This window comes from Oryctolagus cuniculus, chromosome 8 (genome assembly GCF_964237555.1).
Source record: "Oryctolagus cuniculus chromosome 8, mOryCun1.1, whole genome shotgun sequence".
In the NCBI taxonomy this organism is placed as follows: Eukaryota; Metazoa; Chordata; class Mammalia; order Lagomorpha; family Leporidae; genus Oryctolagus; species Oryctolagus cuniculus.
In genome coordinates, this window is record NC_091439.1 from 83270834 (window position 1) to 83295442 (window position 24609).

Genomic DNA, 24609 nt, shown 5'->3' on the forward strand with positions numbered 1-24609 from the left:
ACCCGCATGGGAGACCAGGAGAAAGCACCTGGTTCCTGGCTTTGGCTCGGCATGGCTCCGGCCATGGTGGCCATTTGGGGGGGTGAACCAATGGAAGGAAGACCTATCTCTCTGCCTCTCTCTCTCACTGTCCAACTCCATCTGTAAAATAAAATAAAATAAAATAAAAGGCGATCAACAGTCCATAGTGAATTGTGTTGACCACTTAGGATGTTCATTAAGTTAGGTGTATTAAATGCATTTTTAATAAATTTTATTTTATTTATTATTTTATTTATTTTTAATAATTCCACTCCATTTAAAAAACAGATTTATTTATTTATTTGAAAGGCAGAGTTACAGAGAGTGAGAGAGGGAGAAGTGCTCTATCTGCTGGTTCACTGCCCCAGTGGCCACAAGGATCCAGGAGCTTCTTCTGGGTTTCCCACATGGGTGCAGTGGCCCATCTTCTACTTTCCCAGGCCATAGCAGAGAGCTGGGTCAGAAGTGGAGCAGACGGAACTCAAACCAGTGCCCATATGGGATGCCAGCACTGCAGGCAGTGGCTTTACCTGCTACGCCACAGTGCCAGCCCCTAAATGCATTTTTTAAGGAAGTTTATCTTTATTTGAACTTAGATTAAGTAATACAATTAAGAGCTATAGAATTTGTAGATCAGAATCAGAGAAGAGGAAAACATATTAATCAAGTAGACATGTTAACAAAATAATAGATTAGTCAAGATTATACTTGAATACATTAGTAAAGGAAAATAAATACTTATTAAAAATATCTATGTTTAGGGGACTGGCGCTGTGACATAGTGGGTAAAGCTGCCCCCTGCAGTGCCGGCATCCCGTATGGGCATCAGTTCAAGTCCTGGCTGCTGCACTGCCAATCCAGCTCTCTGCTATGGCCTGGGAAAGAAATAGAAGATGTCCCAAGTCTTTGGGCCCCTGCACCCGCATGGGAGACCTGGAGGAAGCTCCTGGCTCCTGGCTTCAGATCAGTGTACCTCCAGCCATTGCAGCCAATGGGGAGTGAACCAGTGGATGGAAGACCTCTCTCTCTTTGCCTCTTCTCTCTCTGTGTAATTCTGACTTTCAAATAAATAAATAAATCTTTAAAAAAAAAAAAATCTGAGGCCCGGCACCGTGGCTCACATGGTTAATCCTCTGCCTGCGGTGCCTGCATCCCATATGGACACCGGGTTTTAGTCCTGGTTGCTCCTCTTCCAGTCCAGCTCTCTGCTGTGGCCTGGGAAGGCAGTGGAGGATGGCCTAAGTGCTTGGGCCCTGCACCCGCATGGGAGACCAGGAAGAAGCGCCTGGCTCCTGGCTTTGGATCAGCGCAGCTCCGGCCATAGCCGTCATTTGGGGGGTGAATCAATGGAAGGAAGACCTTTCTCTCTGTCTCTCTCTCTCTCTCTCACTGTCTATAACTCTACCTGTGAAATTAAAAAAAAAAAAATCTGTGTTTAGGGGTCGGTGTTGAGGTATAGGAGGCCAAGCCTCCACCTGTAGCGCTGGCATCCCATATGGGCACTGGTTCATGTCCTGACTGCTTCTCTTCTGATCCAGCTCTCTGCTATGGCCTGGGAAAGCAGTAGAAGATGGTTCAAGTGCTTGGGCTCCTGCATCAACGTGGGAGACCCAGAAGAAGCTCCTGGCTTCGGATCAGCACAGACTCAGCCATTGTGGCCATCAGGGGAGTGAACCAGCGATGGAAGACCTTCCCCTTTGTCTCTCCATCTCACTGTTGTAACTCTACCTCTCAAATAAAAAAAAAATTAAATGTATGCTCAGCTATTTGTAAGAGAAATAGTGCTGTTTATTTTACAGACTAATTCATACATATGTCCAAGAAGTGCTCACTTCTGCTTCTCATATGGACCATAACATATCATATATGAGACAAAAATGTGCATTTTCTTTTCTTTTATTTTTTGACAGGCAGAGTGGACAGTGAGAGAGAGAGACAGAGAGAAAGGTCTTCTCTTGCCATTGGTTCACCCTCCAATGGCCGCCGTGGCTGGTGTGCTGCGGCCGGCGCACCGCGCTGATCCAATGGCAGGAGCCAGGTACTTATCCTGGTCTCCCATGGGTGCAGGGCCCAAGCACTTGGGCCATCCTCCACTGCACTCCCTGGCCACAACAGAGAGCTGGCCTGGAAGAGGGGCAACTGGGACAGAATCCGGCGCCCCGACCGGGACTAGAACCCGGTGTGCCTGCGCTGCAAGGAGGAGGATTAGCCTAGTGAGCCGCGGCACCAGCCAAAAATGTGCATTTTCAATGTATGGTATTTTCAGCTTACAATGGGCTAAGCAGGGTATAACTCCATCATGAGAGGAAGAGCATCTGTGTTTGCAGTCTCGGGTTTCTGTTTCTGAAGTGAGGGACCCTGTGAGTCTGTCTAAGGAGAGGCAAGCCCTCGGGAGCAAGTGGGAGAGAATGTTCTATGATCGAAGAGATAACATTAGGTAATAGTTTCAGAAATTAGCCAAACAACAGAACAGTAGGACTATGGGTAGAGCAGTTCTTATAAGATGAAAAATCAGTTCCATTGTTCTAGCCTGCAACCTCTTGGGGTGCAGAGGGAGCAAGTGTCCCCACATTCCCATGAGGAAAGTTTGGTTAGAGTTCCATAGGATGGCAGTGGGAAGGAAGAAGGCCACCAAGTAACCTCACCAATCAACCCGAACCAGCCTCACCCCTCCGCCAACAAGGACAATCGGTTGTCTGATGACCATGATGCTTCCTCCTTGTTTAGTGTTAGAAGCAAAAATGGCTGCTCTTGATGTTATTTCTAATTAGGCTTCATCTGTGTAAAATTTATTTCAGAGACACTTATAGATGATGACGATGATGAAGATAGATGATAGATGGATAGATAATGGATAGATGATAGACAGATTTAGTGACAGACCGACAGAGAGAGCGAGCTCCTGTAAATTAGCGGACTCCCCAAATGCCTGCAACAACCTGGGCTGGGCTGAAGCTGGGGTTCAGGAACTCAGTCCAGGTCTCTCCCATAAGTGGCAGGAACCCAATTCCTTGAACCATCACAGCTGCTACCCAAGGCCTGCAGTAGCAGAAAGCTGGTGCCATGAGCTTGAGGGACTTAAACCAAGTACTCTGATATGGAACTCAGGTGTCTTTACCACTGAGCTCGGTGCTGTTTCTTGTGTAAACTAATTAGTGAGGAAGGGAATGGGGCCCCCCCACAACATGCCTCAGCCACCGTACTGCATGGACGACCCTACATCTAAATGAAACCCAGAGAATTTGGCCCAAAGAGACCCAACCAACTAATGGCACAAGAACCTGCTTAGACTAAGTCAGTTCCCTGGCAGGAGGTTGTGAGCGGGGGTGTAACTGAGTTGGCTTGACTATCTCACCCAGTATCTGAGGGTCTACTATGCCTATCTGTAATGAAAACATCTCCTTGCAGGTTTGGACTTGCAGAGCTACACTTAGCCTCACTAAGTCACAATTAGCAAGAGAGCGTGCAGACTGAGCCAGTGGAAAGCAACACAGACAATGCTCATCACGTTGGGTGGTTCTATTACTTTCAAATACTGCGAACCAAGGGCAGCCCAGCGAGGTCCAGCTGGCACCCTTTGCAGAAAGACAGAATTAGCTCCCTTTGCAGGGCTCAGAACTCTGTGGGTTTGAAAGGGCTGTTTGGGGGGAGTTTGGAGGGTCAGCACCAGGAGATGAGCTCAGTCTGTGGAGGTCAATAGTGCCGAATGCCTACCTTTCAATTAGTGCATTGTAAAGGGCCAAAGGTGAGGAAGTAATTAAGTGTGTGCATGCAGTGCGAGCTGTGTATAAAATTCTAACAGACTTGCACAGCGGCGGCTGGGGACTGACCTTCAGAAGTGAACAGTAAAAGGTGTATTATTAACTTTGTCCTGGCAGCGGGTGCCAAGATGCATGGGAGCTTATCAGCCCACCTTCTTCCACACATTACCATGGATCCTATGAAGGCAGAAGAGCCTTTTGGGAAAAAGGGGCAGGGAGAGGAAGCCAAAAGCTTGGGGGCAGGGGGATAGGCAGACAAGCTACAGCCGTATGAGCCAGAGGCAACCCCAGCATCTTGAGCAGGAAAGATGGGCATGTTTTGCAACTCAATAAGCAATAACTGAGTAAGAACCAAGCTAGGAGATCGGGCTGCTAAGGAGAAGAGAGCAGAGCCTTCTTCCTCACAGCCCGCACCTAACTCTGTGTCTGGAACAAACTTTCTCCCTAGCACCAACTGGTTCTGCTCATCCCACTTCAGTCTTCAGCATCTTGGCCTCTGCTACAATCTCCATGAGTGTGTGTGCAGGGTGGGGGTTATTCTGGCAATTATGGGATATTAGCAAGCTGTTACAAATGACTTAGCTCCCTTTTTTGAGACTAGTATTAGCCATGATACCGAAAGCAGGCCAAGACATCACAAGAAAAATGCTATAAATTACAAGATTGTTTTGAAAGTTCTTATTCATGTCATAGGTTGACCTAATTTTTCTTTGCAATGGTTTATTTTTGCATAAATACAACTTCAAACATCTAGATTACATGTTTGCATTAATAATGGTCTTAAATTCCATTTTGTTTAACACATACTGAATATTTGCTATGCGCAAGGCATTATACATGTCTCTGTGAGAACATTTATCGCATCACATTGAAACGATGCATTTATGACTAACTCCCCTTGCTTAAAGAGAGCGTCCAACTCTTATTCCTATTTATGTCCCCACCGCCTTGTACAGGTCGTTCCCACAGGAGCAGGCAACCATACATGCTTGAGGTGTTGTGTCCGAATATGTATATAGCTGTAATGTGAGACTGCATTTCCAAGGGTGATTATAGAGAAGTGGAAACTGGGAGACAAATTAGAGGTAAACTTGGGTATGTGCGCATCTGTGGACGGAAAACAGTGATGGTAAATGAGACTGAGAAATGGGATGGAATCAGGCCAGGGCAACAGCTGGAATATCATTTTGTAGCCAATGAAGAGATGGAAAGGTTTGGGGACAATGATTTTTTTTAAGAAAGCAAATTCTGTACAGCCCAGGGTGTATCATTTACACAGATAACCTGACTTTGACCTTAAACAAAACAGGAAATTCCATGGTTTGTAAAACTGAAAAGTCCAGACCTTGGGCACCACTTGATCCAGATCCCATCTCATGTTGTTGTGGGTTCCCCAGCCTTTTCCTCCTCCACACAGAGGTATCATCTCCAGACAGAGTTCTCTCATGGCTGCAAGACTGCAACCAGCAGAAATCAGGAGCAGTTCTTGCTTTGTAACTTCACCTGACAGTCAATGGTTAGCTCCCATCCACAGCGATGCCTGTACCTTTTCGAAAGTGGCAACAGGTGCGTAGGTAACCCAAGCGTCGCACTTGTCAGGTGGATCTTCATCCTCATTGTGCTTTCTGGACAATGACACCAGGATGTGCTATGGGACATTCCTTATTCCTTCCGTCCACAAAGCTTTGTTGAGCTTGGGTCAACATGCACATCTGGAGTCCCCCATCTCCTTCGTGGAAAATTTCTGGATCTCTTCCAGTGCCCTTGGACTACAATTCCTGATGTGCTTGTGAATGGTGTGTTGTGAATCAGCATTCACCTGCACCTGCACCTGCGCCTGCACCTGTAGTCTCAAAGCTCCCCCTCCCTGAGGGCAGGATGGCCCTTCTGCAGTGGGTGACTTGGGCATTTGGTGGTGGAGTCACTCAACTAACGGCAGTGCAGGCTCCCCAGCTCTGCCCAGAGATGCAAATCACCTACCAGGGAAAACCTGTTGGTTTATGGGAAACTCACTCTATCAGAAAAATACTGCAATTACAAGTATGTTTCTAGGAGTATAATCCAAATTGCAATGGACAGGCTCTGGCTGTCCTGCTGCTGCTCCCTTGCAATCGTATGGCCACTGTCACCCTAACTAGGAATGGACTACCGCCACAAGTATACCACTCAGCTTACAATCTGTGTTGCGGCTGGCGCCGCAGCTCACTAGGCTAATCCTCCGCCTTGTGGCGCTGGCACACCGGGTTCTAGTCCCAGTCGGGGCGCCGGATTCTGTCCCGGTTTGCCCCTCTTCCAGGCCAGCTCTCTGCTGTGGCCCGGGAGTGCAGTGGAGCATGGCCCAAGTGCTTGGGCCCTGCACCCCATGGGAGACCAGGAGAAGCACCTGGCTCCTGCCTTCAGATCAGTGCGGTGTGCGGGCCGCAGTGTGCCAGCCGTGGTGGCCATTGGAGGGTGAACCAATGGCAAAGGAAGACTGTCGCTCCCCCTCTTCATGGAGGAACGACACTAAACCCTGCATAGGTTTCCTATCCAAGTCACGGCACCATTATGTCGCTCCCCGTCTTCGTGGAGGAGCGACACTGAACCCTGTGCTGTTCTTTTGTCTGCTCGGCCCTCCCCGGGTTTGCTGCTGGTTCTTCCCAGGTTGGCTACCAACCCTTCCACCTCCATGGAAGGGCGGTTCCCCCTGGCCACTTTCCCCACTTCCGCGGGGGAGCGGCACACCGCCGGCCGGCTCTCTCGGGGGCTGCACAGGTGTTCCTTCAGATAGATGTTCCTGGTGCATGTTGTCTCTCTCCTCCTTTATAGTCCTCTTCCACCAATCCCAACTCTGCTACCCACACGCCGAGTACGCTGCTCTCCTCCAATCAGGAGCAGGTCCTGCTGCTTATTGGTTGAACTGGAGGCAGCTGTGTAGAAGCTGTTTTCTCCTCTCCCAGTGCCATATTGTGGGAGAGCAGATGTATAGAATAAGTCTTAATTCCAGTAACTTAGTCTAGTCCGAGTTGCTCCCAGTTGCTCCCCACAGAAGACCTTTCTCGCTGTCTCTCTCTCTCACTGTCCACTCTGCCTGTCAAAAAAAAAAAAACAAAAACAAAAACAAAAACAAAAACAAAAAAAACACATTGCAAGAGGACTCATACCATACCTGTCTTTCTTGCTCACCTCTTTCTTGTGGTGTGGTAAGTGTAACCCAGAATCTCACCACCTGTGATGCTGACTCCAGTTGGCTGCTTACTGTAACACTTTATTGCTACTCTTTGTATGAACCATCCTAAAGGATCTAACTGGAGGTATCTGATTCCTCCTACAGCAGTAATGAAAAGTCATAAGGATTAAGCTGATTGGTTTTGATCAATGGCTGCCGGTCTGTAGCCATGGTCAAACTGATGAGAAAGAAAGGCAACTAGGGAAGATTTGCCATATGTTATTAAAATCATCAAATAGAATGGTATTTGCACAGACAGCCCAGAAATATAACAGACCTAAGGTGATATTAAAATTAATTCATGGGGCCAGCTCTGTAGTGCAGTGTTAATCATCCACCTGCGGCACTGGCATCCAATGTGAGTGTCAGTTTGAGTCCTAGCTGTTCCTCTTCTGATCCAGCTCTCTGCTATGGCCTGGAAAAGCAGTAGAAGATGGCTCAAGTGCTTGGGCTCCTGCACCTGCAGAGCTTCTGGCTTTGGATCGACCCAGCTCCAGTCGTTGCGGCCATTTGGGGAGTGAACCAGATGGAAGACATTTCTCTCTGTCTCTCCCTCTCACTGTCTTTAACTCTACCTCTCAAATAAATAAATAAAATCTTTAAAAGGGGAGAGGGTAGCTACATAAAGTTAATTCATGACAAAGGTGACAATTTGATGGTAAAGAATTAGTTTATTTAATTTAAAATGCCAGTATAATTATAAATCAAGCTCTAAGGAAACCTTGACTCTAACACAATAAAGAATTCTAAATGTAGCAAAGAATTAAAAGCAAAATCCAAACAAAATCAACACATATACATACACACACACAATAAAGGCATTAGGAAAAAAATGGGAATATCTGAATAACCTTGAGTTGGAAGAGTTTTTTCCAAGTAAACCTGAAACCATTGAGAGGGAGAGAGATTTGACTTTAAAAATTAAGACTATTGGAGCTGGCATTGTGGCATCCTGGGCTGAGCCTCCATCTGCAGCGCCAGGATCCCATGAGGGCACCCGTTCATGTCCTGGCTGCTTCTCTTCTGATCCAGCTCTCTGCTTATGGCCTGAGGAAGCAATGTCCCAGGCCCAAGTGCTTGGGCCCCTGCACCCACATGGAAGACCCAGAATAAGCTCTTAGCTCCTGACTTTGATCAGCTCAGCTCTAGCCATTGAGGCCATTTGGGGAGTGAACCAGTGGATGGGAGACCTTTCTCTCTGTCTCTCCCTCTTTCTCTAACTCTGCCTCTCAAATAAATAAATATGTTTTTTTAAAAAATTAAGACTACTTTATGTTAAAATCATCAAGATCAAAGTCAAAAGAAAAGGGACAAACTGAAACAGTGCTGTTAGATACATAGCAGAAAAAGGATTATTATCGCCAATGAATAAAAATATCCCAAAAATTATCCAAGAAAAATAGTAGCCAATAAAATGAAAAGAAAGAATCAAATTGGTGATTTTTCTAGACTTTTAAAATAATGACAACAATCTTGGTAGGGTGTGAAGAAACTGATATTTCCATTCATTGCTGGCAGTGGTGCAAACTGTTTCACGTATTTTGGAAAGCTATCTGGAAATCTCTGTGAAGACTACAAATATAGAACTTTTGAGTCAGACATCTCATATTTAGGAATTCAGAAATAAAAGCACAAGTACATAAGCTTATACTCATATCCTGTCTTAGGTCACCTTTTGTTACTAGGCCTAAATTAGCTGACAGGACTTTTTGGAAAAATAAAATTTTATTGCCACTGACAGGTTGGAAATTACAGCTCAGGACTGGGCAACCCCTTGACTCTGGTGTGTGTGGAGGCCACTCCTGGCAGGTGCACAAGACACATCACATGGTGAGGCAGGAAGGGAAGAGAGAGCATGTAGGCTGAACTTGAATTCAGATAATCCATTCCCTGAGGGCAAGACCACAACAGCTGAAATACCTTCCATGGGACTGATGCCATAATTAGATCACATCTCCACTCTTAATCCATTAATCATTAAGACATCAGAATTTGGGCGGGCGCCGTGGCTCACTTGGTTAATTCTCTACCTGTGGCGCCGGCATCCCATATGGGTGCCGGGTTCTAGTCCCGGTTGCTCGTCTTCCAGTGCAGCTGTCTGCTGTGGCCTGGGAGGGCAGTGGAGGATGGCCCAGGTCCTTGGGCCACTGTACCCGCATGAGAGACCAGGAAGAAACACCTGGCTCCTGGCTTCGGATTGGCGCAGTGCCAGCCGTGGCGGCCATTTGGGGAGTGAACCAACAGAAGGAAGACCTTTCTCGCTTTCTCTCTCTCTCACTGTCTATAACTTTACCTGTCAAATAAAAAAAAAGACATCAGAATTTAAGTATTGGCAGAGTCTTGGGAAGACAGCTCCCGCTGTACCCATAGCATATCCTATATGTTGTTGGTATTGGCAAAACAATAAAAGCATCCTAAATGTTATGACTATGGTTAAATAAATTGTGATATACACATTATTGAGTATTACTAAGCTGTTAAAATGTGACTCAGCTCAACTCAGTTTTTGAAGTCAATATTATACTGATACCAAAATTAAAGACATTACAAAAAATGTAGTTCACAGATCTTATGAATATAGATACAAAAATATTCAACAACATGCTAGAAAACCAAATCCAGCAACATATTAAAAGGATTATCCACCATCACTAACTGGGATTTAAAATTTATTTATTTATTTGAAAGTCAGAGTTACAGTGAGAAAGGGAGACACACAAAGAGAGGGAAGAGAGACCTGCCATTCAGTGGTTGACTCCCAGATGGCTGTAGTGGTCAGGGCTGACCCAAGCTGAAGCCAGGACCTTTTAAGCTTCATCTGGGTCTCCTACATGGGCGCAGGAGCCCAAACACTTGGGCCATTTTCCACTGCTTTTCTCAGGCCATTAGCAGGGAGCTTGATAGGAAATGGAGAAGCTGGGACAGGAACTGGCACCCATAAGGAATGCTTGCATTGCAGACACTGACTTATCCCACTACACCACAATGCCAGGTCCCCAGCTTAGATTTATTTCAGGAATGTAAAGTTGATTTGAAACCTGAAAACCAATCAATGTAATGCATCATATTAAAGAATAAAGGATAAAAATATGATCATCTCAATAAACACAGAAGAAAGATTTAACAAAATCCAATACCTCTTCATGACAAAAGCACTCCACAGCTAAAAATAGAAGGGAACTTCCTTAACTTGATAAAGGCCATTTACAAAACGCTCACAGCCAACATCACATGCAATGATAAAATGCCAAAGGCTTTTCCCCAAAGTAAAGAGAAAGACCAGGATGTCCAGGCTTATCACTTCTATCCAACATTATGCTGGAGCTTCTTGCCAGGGAAATTATGTAAGTAAAAGAAATAAAAGCATCCAGATTAGAAAAAAAAAAAAGAGGTAAAATGATCTCTATTTATGAAAGATTTGACTTGTATACAGAAAATCTTAAGGAAAACACACAATGGAACAAATACATGAGTTCAACAAGCTTGCAGCTTACATGACCAGTATATAAAAACCAAATATGTTTCTGTATCCTAGTAATGAACAACCTGAAAACTAAATTAAGGAAATAATTCATTGACAATAGTATCCAAAAAAATACTTAGTAATAAAATTAGCCAAAGAGATGCAAAACTGTGCTATGACAACTACAAAACATTGTTGAATGAAATTAAGACTTAAAAGCACAAGTACTTAAGTTTATGCTCACAGTATCTCATGTTCATGGGTTGGAATAGCAACTATTGATCAGGTGGCAATATTCTCTCAAATGGTCTACTCATTCAATTTGATTCCTATCAAAACAGCAGCTGACTTTTGAAGAATTTGGCAAATTGACCCAAAAGTTCATATACAGATGGTATAACCAGAACAAAATCGAAAAAGAAGAACCAAGTTGGCAGGTATCTTAGTCTGGCATGTGCTGCTTTAATAGAGTAGCACAGACTGGGTAGTGTAGGATGAAGAGGTGTTTACTGGCTCCAGGTGCTGGAGTCTGCAAAATCCAAGACTGAAGGACCAACGCCTGGTGAGGTGAGTGCCTTCTTGCTGCATCGTCCCATGATGGACAGGAAGAGAGAATGTGCGTGCACGCAGGAGTAAACAAGCAGGAGAGGCCCAGACTCGTCCTTTCATAAGGAACCCACTCCCCAATAGCAGTATTGACCCATGGCTTAATCACCTCCCATGAGGCTCCACCTTCTTAAAACTGTTGCATTGAGGACTAAGATTTCCAATACATGCTCTTTGGGGGTCCCATTCAAACCGTGACAGAGGAGTCCCATATACTGATTCCAAAACTCACTACAGTAATCAAGATAGTGTGGTCCTGGCAAAGGTAGACATAGAGATCAATGGAAAAGAACTGAGAGTCCAGAAATAAACGCTCACATTTACAGTTCATTGATTTTCAACAGTGGTGCCAAGATAGTTGAAAAGGAGGAAGAAGAGTCTTTTCAGCAAATGGTGCTGAGCCAACTAGAGAGGTACATGCAAAAGAGGGGTGCTGGACCTTTCTTCATATCCTAAAGTCATTCAAAATGGATCAAAGATCTAAATATAAGAGCTGAAACTATAAAACTGTTAGAAAAAATATAAGAGTAAATCTGGTGACCTTGATCTTGGCAAAGTCTCCCTATGTTTGACACCAGATGCATAATCAATAGAAGAAAAAAACAGATAATGTGAGACTTTATCAAAATTTAAAACTTTGTGCTTTGAAGTGTACCACCATAAAAACAAAACGATAACCAATAAAATGGGAGAAAAATGTTTGTAAAATCACCCATCTGCTAAGAAACTTGTGGCTGGAATGTATAAAGGCCCCCAACAACACAGTAGTTACAGGATAACCCAATTAAAACACAGGCAAAGGGCCGGAGCTGCGGCTCAATAGGCTAATCCTCTGCCTGCGGCACTGGCACACCGGGTTCTAGTCCCGGTCGGAGCACTGAATTCTGTCCCGGTTGTTCCTCTTCCAGTCCAGCTCTCTGCTGTGGCCCGGGAGTGCAGTGGAGGATGGCCCAAGTGCTTGGGCCCTGCACCCGCATGGGAGACCAGGAGGAAACACAGGCAAAGTATCCAAATATGTATTTCTTTGAAGAAGATATACAAATGCCCAATAAGCACATGACAAGTTATTGAGCATCATAGCCCTCAGAGAAACAGAAGTCAAAAACACAATAACACTTTACTTCACTCATTAGTAGAGTTCTAATTCTAAAGGAGTTTTTTTCCCGAATGGACAATTCCAAGCATTGGAGAGTGCTGGTGTTGTGGCACCATGGGTTAAGCCAGCGCTTTTGACACCAGCATCCCATGTGCAAGTGCTGGTTTGAGTCCTAGATGCTCTGCTTCTGATCTAACTTCCTGCTAATGCACCTGGGAAAGCAGCAGAAGATGGACAAAGTACCTAGGCCACTGCCACTCACACGGGAGACAAAGATGGAGTTCCTGGCTCCTGTCTTTGGCCTAACCCAGTTCTGGCTGTTGTGACCATTTGGGGAGTGAACCAGTGGATGGAGGTTCTCTCTCTCTCTCTTTCTCTCTGTCACTCTGCTTTTCAAATAAATATTTTTTAAAGATTTATTTATTTATTTGAAAGTCAGAGTTACACAGAGAGAGGAGAGACAGAGAAAGGTCTTCCATCCACTGGTTCACTCCCCAGATGGCTGCAACGGCTGGAGCTGTGCCAATCTGAAGCTAGGAGACAGGAGCTTCTTCCGGGTCTCCCACATGGGTGCAGGGGCCCAGGGACTTGGGCCATCTTCCACTGCTTTCCCAGGCCATAGCAGAGAGCTGGATAGGAAGTGGAGCAGCTGGGTCTTGAACCGGCACCCATATGGGATGCTGGCACTGCAGGTGGCAGCTTTACCTACTACACCACAGTGCCGGCCCCTCAAATAAATAATTTTTAAAAAGATTATTTATTTGAAAGAGTGACAAAGAGAGAGGAAGAGAAAGACAGAGAAAGATCTTCCATCCACTGGTTCACTCTCCAAATGGCCACAACAGCCAGGGCTGGTCTAGACTGAAGCCAGGAGCCAGGAGCTTCTTCCAGGTCTCCCATGTGGGTTCAGGGGTCCAGGCACCTGTACCACCTTCCACTGCTTTCCCAGTTGCATTAGCAGGGAACTGGATAAGAAGTGGAGCAGACAGGACTTGAACCAGCATCCATATGGGCTGACGGTGTCACAGGCAACACCTTTATTTTCCATGCCATAGTGCCAGCACCAATAAATATGTTTTTAAATATAATAACAAGCAATGGGAAGGCTGGGGAGGAATTGGAACCCTTATACACTACTGGAAGGAATGCAAAATGATACTGAACTTTGAAAACAATCTAGGAGTTCTTGACAATTAATCATGGAGTCATCATATGGCCCAACAATTCCAGCACTGCATATATACCAAGAGAAATAAAAACTATATCCTCCTCCTAGCGGCGCTGGCACACTGGGTTCTAGTCCTGGTCTGGGCACCGGATTCTGTCCCAGTTGCCCCTCTTCCAGGCCAGCTCTCTGCTGTGGCCCGGGAAGGCAGTGGAGGATGGCCCAAGTGCTTGGGCCCTGCACTCCATGGGAGACCAGGAGAAGCACCTGGCTCCTGCCTTCGGATCAGCGCGGTGTGCCGGCCTCAGCACGCCAGCCGTGGAGGCCATTGGAAGGTGAACCAATGGCAAAGGAAGACCTTTCTCTCTGTCTCTCTCTCACTGTCCACTCTGCCTGTTTAAAAAAAAAAAAAACTATATCCAAACAAAAACATGAACGTGGGGGCTGGGCATTTGGTGCAGCATTTAAGATGTCTGGGCCACCCACATCCCTTATCAGAGTGCCTGGGTTTAAGTCCTGGTTCCTTTGCTTCTGATCCAGCTTCCTGCCAGTGTTCTCTCTGGGAGGCAGCAGATGATGGCTCAAGTACTCACAACCCACAGAGTAAACCCAGATTGAGATCCAGCTCCCAGCTTTGATCTGGTGCAGCTTGAGCTGTTGTGGGCATTTGGAAAGTGAACTAGTGGATGGAAGATCTCTGTCTCTCTGCCTTTCAAATAAATTGAAAAAAAAAATCTAAAAACCCATGAACTTGAATGTTCATCATAAAAACCAGAAACAGATGAACAAATAAACAAAATGTGGTTTCCTTATTCATTAGATGAATATTTGGTCAAAAAGAAAAAATAAGGAATTAAGTACTGAGACCCACTACAACATGGATGAATAAAGAACCCAATCACAAAAGACCACATATTATAAGATTCCATTTATACAAAATATACAGAATGGGAAACCCATGGATGGTGACTTTGCACAGAAATAGAAAATGACTGATAATGGGTATGTGATTTCTCTTTGCGGTGATGACAATATTCTAAAATTATTTATGATGATGGTTTTACAATGTAGGAATATATTAGAAATCATTGAATTATACTTTGAAATGGATGTACTGTATAGAATGTGAACTATATCTCAATAAGACTGCGAATTCTTTCTTTAAACATGAGTCAGCTCTGATCTGTTGTTGGAAGGATGTGCATGAAATACCTGTCTTGCTAACAGAGTTTGTTCTATGCTGATATTATGTATAGCACACATGTACTGTATGTACATGTACTATATGTACATGTACACACCACCTTTTCACATTTGAAAATGTGAATACATGTTTGCAGGAACATGAAAACATTTCCAAATGTTACAAATCAGTTTACATATATAACACTGGTGGTAGAAAGGAAGGGGTAGGAGACAATGGAAGAGTATCATTTTTTATTACAAAAATTTAGATTTTTTTTCACTTTTCAATTAAGCATGGAATCAAAAAAGTAAAATAAGGAAATTAAAATATAATCATTTCGAAAAGAGAGTGGGGGACAGTAAGAAATAGATATGGAAGTGGGAGGAGTGGAGGCCTGGAGAAGGAAGTAAGGGAGTCGGGGATGCTGAGGGTGAACAGGACTCAGCCTAAACCAGCAGAAATGAAAAGCAGACAGCTTCCCAAGACACTGCAGAAACAGCCTTAGGAAAAAGGACTTCCGGGCTAGTGTTTAGCCCATCAGCATCCGTATCAGAGTACCCTGGCTCTAGCTCCTGACTCCAGCTTCCTGCTAATGCAGCCCCTGGGGAGCAGAGGCGATGATGGCTCCATTGACTGGCTGCCTGCCCTCCATATGAGGGACCTGGACTAAGTTTCCAGCTCTGGGCTTTGGCCTTGGCCTAGCCTTGGATACTGGGGACACTTGGGAATGAAACAGTAGATTAAAACTCTCTCTTTTGTTCCCGCTCCATCTCTCGAATAAGGAAAGAAAAGAATAGGGCTTTAATTACTCACTGACTGAAGATGGGACCCCTGGAAGAGAAACAGAGCTGCGGCTGACTCCAAGACTCCAGCCCCGTCCATGGGTCCATGAACAGGAGATGCTCCCAGAGTTTGGCTTTGGATTGAGGCGGTGGCTGGCTCATTAGACAAAGACCTAGAACAGATGAGAGACTCGAGGACTCAGCTCGAAAGAAGTTACACTCCCCAGAGAAAGAGACCAGTGTGGTGAGGACCACATCCACTTACAAGACGTCCCGAGAAGCAACATGGGAGAAAGAGCCCGCGCGAAGAAGCAGATGCAGCGGGACGTGCTATCATTTCAGGAACCGAAGGACGGTGAGGTTCAAGGCCAGTGAGGTGGAGCAGCAAGATCTGCCCCCTGTCGGTGGAACCTGGTGCCTGCAAGGTCATTCATGGCGGATCCACACGGAGCAGTGTCAACGGAGGAGGTGAAGAATCCAAATCGCTGGGGAGTGGGAGTAAAGCACAGATTGGGGGGGTGGGGGTAGGACAGCAGGTAAACCAGGCTTGGCAGAAATGGCTCTTTGGAGGGAAAGGAAGAAGGGGAGGGGAGAGGAGGGGAGGGCAGGGCAGGGCAGAGATGAAACAGGAGCTTGACTGAGAAAGCAAGATGGACAGAGGGTGTGCTTAGGGGGGAGGCAGTCTACAGGCTGAGGGGAAGACCCATTTGGGATGCAGGGAGGGATTACGTACCAGAGAGATGGTGGAGAGGGGCAGACAAAGAGCAACTACTGGAAGATGGAGGTTTAGGAACAGAGGAGGGCTTCATCGCCTACGGGACAGGGCAAGAGAGAGAGGACAGATGAATCACACTCTGGTGGGAAAAGATGAGAATCTCTTCATAGCACCTTTGCCCAGAAGTGACATTTAAAATAGTTAGCAACCAGTGCAGAAAGGGCACCAGCCCATCAGCCACTGCTTGTATACCCTTTGGCTCCCAGAGGCCTTCCCCTGTGCTCTGTTGGAGCTGGAGCAGGGTGAGGGGTCAGGGTCAAGACTGGGCAGCAGAGGCAGAGTGAGGCAGTGAAACTTGAGGGCTGGAACAGCCCTTGGTTAGAACTTTAAAAGTCTGAACAGAATCACCGAAATGCCAAAAAAAACAGTGATTCATCTTTAGCTCTCTGATTTAGAAGTTTTTTTTTTTTTTAAATCAAATAAATAATGAATGCCTCCATAAACTTAATGCAGGTTGGCAAAAGGTCCAAAGAGGGGATTGATTGAAATCAAAACTGTTCACACTCCTTTGGCTTATTCTCTTATAGCAAACAATAACCTCGTAGGTATCACAGGGAAATGGAACCGCAGTGAATTTCAGAACGTGGGGTCTGGTCTCTGGCAGGGTTCTCTCTGGGAACACGGATCGGCATGCTCTGAGGCTCTGAATACCCACCGGAGGAGTGGGTGAGGCCGATCAGACCCAGCACCCAAGAGGATTCAGGAAAAATGCTTGGGGATTCCCAGGTCACAAATGCTAAGCGCATAACATGGAAACAGTCACCAAGGTAATCCTATCAGCGTCAGCCATGTGCTGGCCGCCAAAGGAAGGTACCACTGTATGTCAGTGCTTTATCCTAGAAATCCTGCCTTATCACACTCACACCAGGCAGGCTGGTCTGAGGGCTGCTTGCCTGGTGCAGCAGAGTGGAGAGACTTGGCCTTGATCTCTGGGGTGCTGTACGTGGTTGTTGCCTTTTGGAAACAATTTTCTGACTGAAAGAGACCTTAGTGAGTCCAGTCTGAGCCTTTGAGAGACGAGGAAACTGTGGCAGACAGCTACTCCACAGAAGCTTAGCCAGCATTGAGATGCTCAGGTCTTTTAATCCACATCCTTTACTTCTAACTTTGTTGTTGGAAAGCTTAAGTTATGATTTATATACTACACACTAAGGGGATTTCTTTAAAAATGATTTATTTATTTATTTGAAAAGCAGAGTTACAGAGGGAGAAGGAGAGAGAGAAAGAAAGAGAGAAAGAGAGAGAGAGAGAGAGAGAGAGAGAGAGAGAGTTCTATCTTACATTGGCTGATTCATTTCTCAAATAGCCACAAAAGCCAGCAGCTTCATCCAGGTCTCCCACCTAGGAGGCAGGGATCCTGGTTCTTGGGCCACCTTCTGCTGCTTTCCCAGGCACTTTAGCAGGGAGCTGGATTGGAAGTGGAGCAGCTGGGACTTGAATCGGTATTCATTTGGGCTGCCGATGTTGTAGGTGATGGTTTAGCTGGCTTCACCACAATGCCAGGCCAGCCGGCAAGAAGGGGATTTCTTGATTTCTTGTGATTCAGGTAAGAATGAGAAGTCCTGAGAGGTTTTAAGTACAGCATGGAATGCACTGTTTGAATGTGTGGGATCCATTGGTATAATCAGAAAAACAGCAGAATTCTCTTCCATCACGCCTGGGCAGACCTGCTCTGTGGGGCTAGTTGTTTTCCTGCCCTGTGGATGAGTGATCGCACCGCCCCAATGACACCTGGTCCCAGCTGACACTTTCTCTCGTGGGGGCTTGTACGGGCTGGTCAACACCACGTGTACCACCACCATCCTGCTGGGGAAGCTCTCACCACGTTCACTCTCCTGGCACAGGCAAACTCGTGCTGCCTCTCAGTGTTGCTTTCGATTCTGCCCCCAGGCCCTGAGCATCTGAGGCAAACCTCTCGCCTTCTTCTGTAGGGGTCTCCTTGCCTTTCCAAGAGGTCCTTTTGAGCAGGAGCAAAGTCAGTCCCACGTTGTGCCACTGTCTTAGACCTGTGTTCTGTCAGAGTAAATGGCCTCCCCTGTGACAGCCCCTACACCACATTCAGGTCACTTTGGCCAAGTCTTGTCCTTTAGGCTTCTTTTATTTTATTTTTTTAAAAGAGCTACACAGAGAGAGGCAAAGAGAAAAAAAGGTCCTCCATCCAACTGGCTGCAACAGCAGGAGCTGAGCCGATCGGAAGCCAGGAGCCAGGAGCTTCCTCCGGGCCTTCCCACAGGAGTGCAGGGGCCCCAGGACTTGGGCCATCTTCTACTGCTTTCCCAGGCCATAGCAGAGAGCTGGACTGGAAGTGGAGCAGCCAGGACTTGAACTGGCACCCATATGGGATGCTGGCACTGCAAACAGCAGCTTTACCTGTTACGCCATAGTGCCGGCCCCTTAGTTTCTTTTCTTAAGATTTAAAGAGTTACAGAGAGAGAGGGAGACAGAGAGAGAGATCTTCCATTTGCTGGTTCACTATTCAAATGACCTTAACAACCAGAGCTGGGCCAGTAGCCTGGAATTCCATCCAGATCTCCCACATGGGTGCAAGGGCCCAAGGACTTGAAGCATCTTCCACTGCCTTTGTAGGCACATTAGGAGGGAGCTGGGTTGTAAGCAGAACATCTGGGACTGGTACAGGCACTCACATGGGATGCTGGTGCTGCAGGTGGCTTAACCTGCCAGCCCTGGCTCTTTAGGTTTCTCAGCTATAAGCCAGACACCAGTATATGGTGTCCCCCATACTGCAGGAGACAAACACCCAACTCTCCCAGAGATCTGACTGAAGTTCCTCTCACCAGACCTACAGTGAGAGAAAAGCTCCCTTGGCTCTCTTCAAGGAGAGTCCTCTTAGCACACCTGTGGCCTCTACAGAACACCTTCGCTAATGCACAAAAATCTCAACTTTCATCATTTTAAACCTTAAGGTAAATAAGAGGTGAAGGGAACACTCCTTCGCAAATCCTATATTGGAGTGTAGAGTGTGTGACAGCTCTCATCTGGTGGCAAAATAATAGCTCCATTGAACACCCTGTTACCAAACGTATTCGCATTGGCTTTCCATTGCCCTACAGAGTTTTCTTTAACAGGAAGATTTGGGAAAAGATCAAATGCCATTTCAATGAGCTTTTTATGGGTCTGTTGTTTATCAGAGACTCCTTAAGTGACTGGTTGTTGGATAAGCGTTGGCAGTAACTTTGTTATACAGCGATGTTTATTATAAGGGCATTTATTACAATTTGACCAGCAACAAGGATTTCCAGAATCCCTGGAAATGTTACTTACTGATTGGACTTCTCAAGTTTGTTTTCTCCAAATGAATAAGGGAAGCGATTTGAGGCACAAACAACAAATTGCCTAAGAGAAAGGAAATGGGCTAGAATATTGGCTTTCTCTGGAATTCTAGATGTTTTTTAGTGGTTTCAGATCAGAAAAACCACCCACCCACCCATCCCCCACTCAGATGGGCGGATGCTTGTGCTGTTCACCAGAGTTATGTCAGCAGTCTTGGAGTGCAACGTGGTGTCACAATCATAAGGCCTCACTGTGGTCCGGTAGCATGATGACCTCCCTGAGCAATGCTCAGGGCTGGACTCTGTCCAGGCCTTAAGCCTTACTCCTTGCATGTTCTGTCTCTACTCTGTGTTGGGCTCTTTCTCATAGCCTGAAGCTTTCGGGAACAGTCAACAGACAGTTTAAAGGTACTGGATGAAATGTTATATGCATGTTTTTACCATCAATTCTGGAGTAGTATTTTAATCTTACACCCATATATGATTTGAAATACCTAAGGTCATAATGAGTACATGATGGACAACAGATGTTCATGGATGAGATACCAGTACTAATAAAAGAAAGGTAGACACAGAGAAGCTTCTGTCCTTGGTTCCCTGGAAGCTTCACTAGAACTCTTATGACATTAGGGGACTCTCCTTCCTGGCCAGCATTTTAACATACTATTTCAGTTGTCAATATCACTGTCAGGAATGCAATTCATGTCGCTCTTTGGATTTATGTCATGGAACAGTTTGGAGATGCAGGTGGCAATGATTTAGTGCTGCTGTCGAATGGCTCGGCACGGAGCCTGCTAGCCTCACAAGCTCAAGTTGGTTTCTTAAGCAAAAGTGGGCCCGGCTGTAAGCAAAAATGAAGATTTTCAAATGAATTAAACAAAGTAGAAGGCATTCTCAATCCTTCCACAGAGAACAAATTGGGGAACCTGATTTCCAAGGAAAGGCAGTGACTCAGTCCCGAGTAGGTCAGAATCACCAGGCTTCTTTGTCAAAATCCCCATGTCCTGACTCCCCTAGCCCTTCCAAATCTGGCTCAGACACTAAGGTGGCACCCAGGCACTTGTATCTTTTGGAAGCCTTTTGGGCTGGCCTCAAGTTGCCAAGTTCAGAGGGACCACTAATTCCTTGGATGGATCTAGAAGTTTTAAAAGAGTGAGTGTATACTTTCGAGGGATCCTAGAGTAGGGTTAAATTTTTGGTTTTGCCCTTTTCATTGGATGGATTACAGTCCCATTCACCAAGGTCAGAGAAATTCGAGAAGGCCAGATCCCGAGCGTCAAGGTGAGTAATAGTCACCAGAAAACAGTGAGAAAGAAATCCATGTGCGCCACACATACACAAATTACAAGACTGGGGCAAGGGGAGGGGGGGCCTCTGTAAGCAAACGCTGAATTGGAAAATCAGAATGGGTTGAATGGGTTGAGTGGAGAAGATTGTTAGTTTAAATTTGGAGGCAGGTGTGGTAGAGAAAGCCCCCCCCCCCAAAAAAAGGAGGTCATTCCGGTGAGGCAGGTCCGGCCACCGAGCATCTACGGAGCGAGGTCCAAGTTAACCATGGGCGTGTGACCCACAAGGCACTGACCCTCGCTGCTGCGAGAGGCCCTGGACGTGATGTCACCGGAGGCCGGGGTTTGGGGTGCTGGCAGCGGGGGAAGTGCTGATGAATCCCGTTTAATGGCGCGACGCGGGCGCTGCGCGGGCGGCCTTGGAGCGTGTTGTTCATTGCCAGGGTCGGAAGTTGGCCTGTGTTTGCTCAAACGAGGAGAGGAGCCCGCGAGAGCGGCGCGCGGCGAGCGCTGCCTTCCCCCGGCGGGCATGGAACGGAGCGTCCGCAGCCGGGCGCGGGCGCCCTAGGTGTGCGGCCCGAGGGCAGCCCGCCGGAAGGTTACCACAGGTCAGGCATAAATAGCCGCGCGGCGGAGGAGCCCACGTTCCGCGCTTCCTTTTGTTGGCCGAGGAGCGCCTGGCAAACGCGTCCGCAAAGGCTCGGGGAGGAAGCGGCTCGACCGTCCACACCCGCCTCCAGCCCCGGGTGACTACGCGGGGCCCCGGGGGGTGGGGTGGGGCGGGGCGTGTGGCGTAAGTCGGGGACCCGGGAGCGCTCCCGGAGAGGCCTCGCGGCGGGGACCCCAGAATAAGTCGGGGGCGGGCCGTGCGCGCGGCGGCGGGGGCCGGGCGGGCGCGCAGATCCCACCCCTTCCTGAAGGAAGCGCCCTCCCCGCCGCGACTGCCGCCGCCGCCGCCGCCGCCGCCGCCGCAGGTCACGGCCCCGCGAGGCGACCGCGGCCCCGCCGCACAGGAGCAGGTAGGCGCGGCGCCCGAGGTGCCTCCCCTCCGCCTGGGCCCGCCGGCAGCCAGGGGGCGTCCGGCCCGGCTCCGCGCCCAACCTGGCGGCGGAGACCCGGGGCGCTGCAGCGGGGCTCGGGCGGCGGGGTCCGCCCGGCTGCGGGGCTCGGTTCGGCTCCTTCCCCGGAACGTCCCGGGCGCGGAGCCGCCGGCTTGAGCTCCCCGCGGGCGCGTGCTCCGGAGCGAGTCCCGGAGCCGGTGCCGGCCCCTGCCCGCGCGCCCGGGTCCCCGCAGCCGCAATGCCGCCTGCCGGCCGCGGCCCCGGCTCCCGCCCCCGCCCCTGCCCCTGGACAGGTGTCCCCACGCGCCGCCCCAGCCTTTTGTTATCGGGTGGACTGGGGCGAGAAGCGGCGCCAAGTGTGACCCCCCCGGGCTCCGTGTGGCTCTCCGGTCACTTTGCCGTTAGCCAAGTCGGGCGGGCTGGGGAGGCAGGGGCTCGGGGAAGGTGGCTCTAAGTTGCTCTGCCGGTGCACCGCCCTCCGCTCTGAACGCACGGTCCGGCTTTGCTTCCCCCTCGTGCACCTTGGGAAGAATGGGATTTTCGGGTTCTCCGGAGAGGCGCCGGTGGGTGGGTTCCCGGGGCTCCACAGTCATCCATCGCAATAATTTTTAAAAATTGCTTCGCCTTGGGTTATATAGAGAGCCCTTGTTTAGTGGTTTTCCCCTCCTTTAATTGAATCTCTTGGCGAAGGAGACGGTTTTCCCATTTTTCAATGCATCTTTCTTTTCCCGCTGCTCATGCCTGTCCCCCGTCCACGCCTGCCTCTGCAGCCCTTTCTTATCTTAAACACTCCTCGGACCTTCTTGATCAGGTTTCTTCTGGCCAGACCGCCTTTCACGGCCAACCTGGGACTCTAGGAAGGTGCAAACATAGCCCAGGTGGCCTGACAGCTCCTGCCCCACCCTCATCGAGCCCATTGCTGCTTCCTGCATGTTGGAGAACCACATGCCATAGTGATGGGTTAAAAAGCAAAACAGCACAACAGTTCTTGGATCTGTTACAATAACAGCCTAAACAGCAAGAGTAGTTTCTATTTCATTTCTCCCCTGGAATCAAAGATTTAATAATGCAGGGCTGTAACTCCATTCCAGGCTACAGTTCCTCAAAGGCTAGAAAAATGTGCATGCACAAACTCCATGGTAGCAGCTAATAACTTGACCTACTTAAAGTTTTCTATCTGAGGAAAAATTGTTTAGGCTCATGTGCGTGATGTTTGCAGATCAAGTAATTTTAGTCTCGGTTCTATGCGTTAAATCTCAAACTTTCTTAGATGTCCTAGAGACACTGCTTCCAGGATTAGGGATAGCTGTCATCTCTCTCTCTCTCTTTAAAGATTTATTTTATTATTTATTTGAAAAAGCAGAGTTAAAGAGAGAAGGAGAGACAGAAAAAGAGAGATTTTCCATCCGTGTGTTCACTCTCCAAATGGTCGCAATGGCTGGGGCTGTGCCAGGCTAAAGCCAGAAGCCAGGAGCTTCTTCTAGGTCTCCCAGGTGGGTGACAGGGGGCCAAGCACTTGGGCCATCTTCTGCTGCTTTCCCAGGCACATTAGCAGGGAGCTGGATGGGAAGTGGAGCAGCTGGGACTCAAACCGGCAGTTACATGGGATGCTGGTGCTGCAGGCAGTGGCTTAACCCGCTATGCCACAGCACCAGCCTCAGCTATCATTTCTTAATGAACTTGAACTTTTTATTTTTCCAAGCCTAAAACAGGGATTTTAATGGTGTCCTTTATACATTTTTAAAAATAAATGTTTTGTAGTTACCCCAACTTGGAAGCTCACAAACTGGAGGCGGTAAATAAAAGGATAGTTTTGCTAACAAACATGACTGATTGGTAGATACTACAACACTGAACATAAAAAGTATTTGAAAAATATATGTTTGTTATCATCTGCCATTAGTTAAATGCAGTCCGTTTGGATTTTTTTTTTAAAGATTTATTTTATTTATTTGAAAGACAGTTACAGAGAGAGGTAGAGACAGAGAGAGAGGTCTTCCATCCTCTGGTTCACTCCCCAGATGGCCACAACGGCCGGAACTGTGCTGATCTGAAGCCGGAGCCAGGAGTTTTTTCCGGGTCTCCCACGTGGGTACAGGGCCCAAGGAGTTGGGCCGTCTTCTACTGCTTTCCTAGGCCATAGCAGAGAGCTGGATTGGAAGTGGAGCAGCCAGGACTAGAACTGGGGACTAGAACCAGTGCTCATATGGGATGCCGGCGCTTCAGGCCGGGGCTTTAACCCACTGTGCCACAGCACTGGCCCCTGCTTGGATTATTTAAATTGGCATTAAAATGTCTATAGTAAATGCTTAATTCATGTTTTTCTCATCAAATGTCTTTTATAAGTTACTTTGTGGGAGAGACAGTTTGCTTTATGGAGGTTGTTTGTTGTTGTTGTTGGTTTTTTTGTATGAATGTATGCAACGACCTCGCAAGGTTTTTTGTGCTTACTCAAGCGTTTTGCTTTACACCCTGGTCGGAACCCCTGCATGATTCCTGTGACCTACCCCTCTGCTGTTCAGTGTCACATTAGCAGCCTGCGTCACAGAGAGGAAAGGCTAGCTGGCCCCTCTTAGTCTAAGCTGTTTGGTTTCACTAATCTGGCCATTTGAGATCAGCCCAGTAACCAATTAAGCAAGATAAACACTGACAAGATAATGTATTGCTGATTCCCCTTCCCCTTCCTGAGAAGAACCCACAGCACTCAGAATCAGCTGTGATTATATCCTTGTGGGACTGAAGGAGATAGGTGCCAGGGTTCCCAAAACATGACTCCAGGTGCCCTGGAATCTGCGTCTCAATTCGTGAAAGTTCATGAAAAGACACCAGACCTAGATGTGTCCTAAATATTTTCCCTACCTGAAGGATAAAACAGAAGTGTCCCTACTTACGTTACCATAAACTTTTAT

General features: G+C 47.4%; 1 protein-coding gene across 7 annotated transcripts in view; it reads left to right on the forward strand.

The window, feature by feature from the left end:
• Positions 1-21108: 21108 nt before the first annotated feature.
• Positions 21109-24609, forward strand: part of TMEM150C (transmembrane protein 150C) — an 83187-nt gene continuing 79686 nt past the window's right edge. For 2 of the 7 annotated variants that reach the window (XM_051819634.2, XM_051819638.2), the window contains exon 1: positions 21513-21658. The gene's annotated coding sequence lies outside the window, so the exon portion shown is untranslated. Of the gene's footprint in view, positions 21386-21512; positions 21659-23063; positions 23194-24609 lie in introns of those variants that run through there. The other 5 variants (XM_051819636.2, XM_070047973.1, XM_051819635.2 and 2 more) reach the window with 5 other exon arrangements.